Source organism: Gossypium arboreum, chromosome 4 (assembly GCF_025698485.1).
Source record: "Gossypium arboreum isolate Shixiya-1 chromosome 4, ASM2569848v2, whole genome shotgun sequence".
Classification (NCBI taxonomy): domain Eukaryota; kingdom Viridiplantae; phylum Streptophyta; class Magnoliopsida; order Malvales; family Malvaceae; genus Gossypium; species Gossypium arboreum.
In genome coordinates this window covers 101,381,555-101,388,548 of record NC_069073.1, presented here as the reverse complement: position 1 = coordinate 101,388,548, position 6,994 = coordinate 101,381,555, and the positions used below count along the sequence as shown (strand labels likewise).

The following is a 6,994-nucleotide window of genomic DNA, read 5'->3' as shown; positions in this document are numbered from 1 at the left end:
TTGAAATTGTCTATTTGGATCAAGATAAATCACGTATGAACCTAGATCAAGGCAAACCAAGAACTTCGGATTAGCTTGACTTACCTTCACGTTCTTAATAGTCGAGTTAAGTTTGTATAAATAGTTTTCGTATTAATGATATTTCAAATCTTATGTTATTATGTTATTTATAATGTAAATTGATTGATGAATGAATACATCAATGCTATAACGGTTATTGACCCCAGTTGAACCTTAGGATTTTGGAAGATACAAATGATATGTCATTAGGAATTTCTTGTTTTGGGTGCTGGTCTTGAATGTCCTATCGATGGCTGAGGTCTTGCATTTGTTGTGAATATTCCATAGCTCATGTGAGTAGCATCATGTAGCTTACATTCTGACCCACAGCTCGTGTGAGTAGGCCCATTTCAAGCTCGTGTGAGCAATGATGTAAAAGAAAGGTTACAATTATGTAAAGGAACATTTCATCAGTTTTAAAGAATTTGATGCTCCTAATCCTTTAAATTCTTGTTTTATAATTAGGTAAGCATAGGAATGTGAAAAGAGCAAGAAATGGGCCAAAAATGGACAAAATGGGTTTATCTCAGTATTCCACAAGGCCTAGGCACTTCCACACGGGTAATCCACACGCCCTTGTGTGACACACAGGCAAGCCACACGTCTGTGTGTCATGGCTGTGTCGTCATTAAACCAAGTCAAAATTGCACACAGCCTAAGCACCTTCGCATGTGCGTGCCACACAGCCGTGTCCCTGTCGAGCCAAAGTCTAATTCTATTCAAAAAAGGCTTGGGCTATTTTGGGCATTCCAATGTCTATATAAACACCCTAGAAGAAGATCAAGGGACACGTAGAGTAGAAGTCAGAAAATACTCAAGGACAGCGATCGGAATCAACTCAGAAGCAAAACCTACTTCAAGACTTAAGATCTCCATTCAATTTCCTTAGAAGTTCTTTGGGTTCTTTATGTTTTTTCGTTTTCCCAATCTTGAGATGTTTTCCATTATTATGAACTAAATTCCTTAAATACCTAAGGGAGATGAAACCTAAGACAGATCTTATTACTATTTGAATTATATGATAAATACTTGTTCTTATTCTTAATTGTGAGTTCTAATTCTTGCTTTAATATTCCAGGATATTAATTCAGGTTTTGATGTGCTTATTCAGTGGAGTAAAAGTCCCTGTTTAAGAGTAGATCCTTCATAATTAAGTGGAGTTGCATGCAATCCTAGAGATAGGATGACATAAATCTGCCGAATTGGAGTCAAATCTAATAAGGGGATCCATAGATCGAGCTAATGCGACAATAGGGGTTTTAATTAGAAAGAGATTTTAATTAATCAACCTAGAGTTAGTTGTTCTTAGTCTCGAGAGAGATATTAACATAAATCAGGGATTTCTACGGATTAAGTCAAATGAATAAATCGTCTAATTCAAAAGTGATAAGTGAAGTCTAGGTGGATTCTTCCTTGGGTATTGTCTTCTCCATCGACTTTCCAAAGAATATTTTCCAACTTTTATCTCTGTCATGTTCTTAGTTAATTAGATAATTAAGTTTATTTTAGAAAACATTCCTTCAATTCTTAGGCTAGATAATAAAAAGATAGTAATTACTAGTACTTTTAGTCCTCGTGGATACGATATTTCCGGTCTCACCTCAACTATACTAATGTTCGATAGGTGTGCTTCCCTTAGTCAAATTTTTAGTTAGTTTAGTAATCATCAAGTTTTTGGCGCTGTTTCCGGGGACTAAAATATTAGGAACGCTTAATTTTTATTACTTTGGCCATTTTTTATTTTTATTGAAATTTAATTTTGTTTTTGTTTTAATTACTAAATTTTCTTTTATTTACTTATGGCAAGTTTTTATAGTTTATGACTAGAAAAAACCCGTCAAGACCTTTGCTTTTTGATAGTGAGATCGAGAGCACAGCTCGTAGGAACTGAAGAGAAATAAGGCGAAGCCTACAATACATAGAGGAAGAGCAAGAGGGTGATATTCACACTAATACCTAGGAGATGGCTGAAAATTAGAATAATCCGTTACCTCCTGTCGTTGCTGCAAATCTAGTAGATCAGAATCCCGCTCCTTGTACTATGTATGATTATGCTAAACCTACTTTAACAGGAACTGAATCGAGTATAGTCAGACTTGTTGTTGCTGCAAATAATTTTGAACTGAAACCTAACACTATTTAAATGATACAACAGTTTGTTCAGTTTGATGGTTTGTAGGACGAAGATCCAAACACTCATTTAGCAAATTTTCTGGAATTCTGCAACACTTTTAAGATTAATGGTGTTTCTGACGATGCCATTGGCCTTTGGTTATTTCCCTTTTCATTGAGGAATAAGGCTAGACTGTGGTTGAACTCGTTACCACGAGGGTCAATCACCACTTGGGAACAAATGACCGAAAAATTTTTACTCAAATATTTTCTGCCGGCTAAAACAACTAAACTAAGGAATGATATCTCTTCTTTTATGCAGATGGATTTAGAAACTCTTTATGATGCACGGGAGAGATACAAAGACTTATTGAGAAGGTGGCCTCACCATGGGTTGCCTCTTTGGCTACAAGTTCAAACTTTCCACAATGGTTTGAATCCCTCGACTAGACAAATGATTGATGCAGCTGCTGGTGGAACTATCAATAATAAGACACCTGAAGAGGCTTATGAGTTCATAAAAGAGATGTCACTGAATAATTATCAGTTAGAACTTTTGAATAGAAAAATTAATGGTTTACTTGGTTCTACACAGGTTCATCCAGTAATGCAGTGCGATACAAGTAGAGGTGGAACGAGCAATTTAAAATATCCATCTTATAGCCCTAACATGGAGAACGAGCAAATGAATTATATAGGTAATAATCCTCCAGGCTTCCAACAACAACCTTACCAGCAAGAGAAAAAGCCGAACCTTGAGGAGATGATGACAAAGTTTATTTCAACAGCGGAGACTCATTTTTAGAACACTGAAACTGCATTTAAAAATCAGCAAGCATCAATTCAAGGGCTCGAAAATCAAATAGGACAGCTGGCTAAGATGATTTCAGAGAGACCATCAGAGAGTCTACCTAGTAACACCGAACCCAATCAAAAAGAGCATGTGAAAGTAGTTACATTAAGGAGTGGGAAAGTGTTAGCTGAGTCTGAATAGATGCTGCCATCAGAAGCTGATAGAAAAGAAGACAAAGAGGTAAAGCCTGAAAATAAAAAAAAACCAGAGTTGAGGGAATATAAACCACCAGTCTCATATCTAGCAAAGTTGAAGAAAGACAGCATGGATGCACAATTCGGTAAATTTCTTGAACTTTTTAAACAACTGCATATTAACTTACCTTATCTTGAAGCTATATCGCAGATGCCTACATATGCAAAATTTTTAAAGGAGCTTCTAGCAAATAAAAGGAAGTTTGAAGACTTATCTATAGTGGAACTTAATGAGGAGTGCTCGACCATACTCCAAAATAAACTGCCAACCAAACTGAAAGATCCAGGAAGTTTTACTATTCCCTGCTTAATTGGTAGTTTGAATGTTCATAAGGCACTAGCTGATTTAGGCGCTAGCATTAATTTGATGTCATATAAAATGTTTAAACAACTAGGTCTTGGGGATCCTAAACCCACTACGATGAGTATTCAACTAGCTGATAGATTTGTTAAATATCCTAGGGGTATTATAGAGGACGTACTTGTAAAAGTAGATAAATTTATATTCCATGTTGATTTTGTAACAACCCTGTCCCGTTTCCGTCGCCGGAATAGGTAAGGGGCATTACCAGACAAACAGAACATTTCAAACCAATTCAGAATCACATATATCATATAACATCATTTCATAAGCAATCATCTCCTAAGATGGTCTACGAGACCTAAAATGTACTTTTAAGAGACATTCAGGACTAAACTGAACACATTCATAAAGTTCAGAACTTTTAAGAAAAATTCAATTCTATAGAGGTCACACACCCATGTGACCAGGCCGTGTGCCCCACACGAGCATCAGACATGCCCATGTGAACCAGCCATGCCAAAACAAAGCTTATATACTGACTTATTCCCACAGCCAACAGACACGCCCATGTGCCACGGTCCTGTGATTCTTAGCTAGCTACTGACTTAAGCTCACGGCCAACAAACAAACCTGTGTGCTATGGCAGTGTGGCATAATGCAGGCTTGGTTTAAGCCAATTTGCCACCCCTTTATGGTTCATTCCTACAAGCCAAATTAAACAACATTCATACAAAATATTTAGCCAATTTCATGCTCAAAACATGCTTCATTACAACTATTTCATCATCATTCAACAACTCATTCAAACCATACCAAAACTTAACACAAACATACCATTTGATAGCCAACTTTCATTCCATAACCTATATTTACAATTCAAAACTTAATACATAAACCTTCTAGCCTATACATGCCATACTTTAAAATATTTACACTTTCAAGAGTACCAAAATGGGATCGACAGTGTGGTGATAATCCTTGACTATCCCCGAGCCTTTAGTAGCTACGATAACTGTAAAACAGACAGTAAACACACAGAGTAAGCTACACAGAGCTTAATAAGCCAAATACAATTGGTCTAACTACTAAAGCATATAAATACAATTCCCCCATATAGATTGATAACCATTTCATCGAATAATTCATAAACTTAACCATGCTCCTTTGTTTGCATATATGTCATGCTTCATTTCCATACATAATTCACAGAGACAGAGTTTTTCATATTTAGAAATTTAGTATGATACAAACGTACCTGCATAGGTTATGCATTTCATATACTCAAACTCAGTTTTCGTACGCTATCATCAGACGGGTCAGAAATGACATAGATGCCCATAAACAAGTACAATGCCGACGTCCCAGACGTGGTCTTACATGTAATTCAATATCGATGCCGTGGTCCTAGACAGGGTCTTACACGAAATTAGATACGATGCCGATGTCCCAGACATGGTCTTATACTTAAATCTCAATCGAGGCATGTGTCCCAAACACGGTCTTACACGATGTCTCAAACAGATGTCAACTTTTCTTAGAAACATACAGAGCTTTTCAGATATTAACATATTATCATACTTTATTCCAAAGATATTCATCAGGCACTCAAGGCCATCCAATACAGATTACAATTTATATGTGCAGAATTTATTTCAATTAACACGTAATTGTAATTTGGCTTACCTCGAACGGATTTTGGATAAAACGAGTCGTCTATTCAACTATTTTGGACTTCCCCCGATCTAAATCTGATTTTCTTTGTTCTTGATCTAATACAATACAAATTCAACCATTCAATCATTCATTTCATTCAATTTAATCCATATACACATATTTAGGGCACTTTACATTTTAGCCCTTACATTTTCACACTTTAACAATTTAGTCCATTTTCACAAAATCACCAATATGCAAAATTTATTTGCAACAAGGGCTAGCCAAATTTTCATGGCTTCTATATAAGCCCATACAACATGTTCAATTCACAATTTAGTCCTTCTAAACCTTATTTTCAAAATTTAACCCAAATAGCTCAATTTCATCAAAAACTCAAAGACAAAACTTATGAACCATCTACCAAGCCTTCATAATTCATTCAAAAACATCACAAAACTCATGATATCAACAATGGAATTTCATGAAATCTTTAACAGAAACAGAAATTCATACATGGGTTTTGAAGAACACGAAGCAACGATCACAGAAACGTAGAAATTATAAAAAACCGAGTTAAAACCGTACCTTAATTAAGCAATCAAAGTGCCGAAACCTAAAATGGCTTTCTCCTTTTTCTTTTTCTTTGATTTTCGGCTATATGCATGATAATATGGCCAATTTCATGTTTTCATTTTATTATTGTAACATTATAATCACCTTTTACCATTTTACCCTTAATGACATAACATTAATTTCTACCAACTCATGTCCATATTTGTCCATGCATTAGTACAAGGGTCCAATTGACATGCAAGGACCTTTATTTTAAAAGCCAAGCCAAATAGGTGCTTTAACATCTAGCACTCAACTTTTACACGTTACGCAATTTAATCCTTTTTCATAATTAAGCACAAAAACAGACAAATTAAATCACAAAAATTTTCACAGATGTAAATTCACATATCACAAACACAGAAAATAATATTAAAATTTTTTTCAGACTCGGATTTTTATTCCCGAAACTACTATTCTGACTAGGGTCAAAATCGGACTGTTACAATTCTCCCCCTTAGGGATTTTCGTCCCCGAAAATCTTACCGTTAAACAGATTCAGATATTGTTGTCTCATTGAATCTTCAGGCTCCCACGTAGCCTCTTCAGCACCGTGACGATGCCACATCACTTTAACTAAAGGAATTTTCTTGTTTCACAATTCTTTAATCTTGCGAGCTAAAATACGGATCGATTTTTCTTCGTAGGTCATATCAAATTGAATCTCAATTTCAAAAGGGGATATCATATGGGACGGATCAGATCTGTACCGTCGAAGCATCGATACGTGAAATACATTATGTATCTTTTCCAACTCAGGTGGTAGCCTCAATCTATGAGCAACCGACCCAACTCGCTCAATGATTTCATATGGTCCGATGAATCTCGGACTCAATTTGCCTTTTCTACCAAATCGGAACAGTTTCTTCCATGGAGATACTTTCAGAAACACTTTATCACTGACCTCAAATTCAATATCTTTTCGTTTTCAATCCGCATAAGATTTCTGACGATCAGAGGCAATTTTCAAACTATCTCGGATTACTTTCACTTTCTGTTCTGTATCTTTTATCAAATCAATACCGTAAATCTTATTCTCATTGAGCACAGACCAGTATAACGGAGTTCTACACTTTCTACCGTATAAGGCTTCGTACAGTGCCATTTTGATGCTCGATTGAAAGCTATTATTATAAGCAAATTCAATCAGAGGTAGATACTGTTCCCATGTACCTTCAAACTCAAGAATACAACATCTCAACA

At 35.7% G+C, this 6,994-nt stretch overlaps 1 non-coding gene across 1 annotated transcript; it reads right to left on the bottom strand.

The window, feature by feature from the left end:
* Window positions 1–2,461: 2,461 nt before the first annotated feature.
* On the bottom strand, window positions 2,462–2,568 carry LOC128292421 (small nucleolar RNA R71). The gene has a single exon (XR_008282406.1). It is a non-coding gene; the product is annotated as a small nucleolar RNA R71 (small nucleolar RNA).
* Between the last annotated feature and the right edge of the window lie 4,426 nt (window positions 2,569–6,994).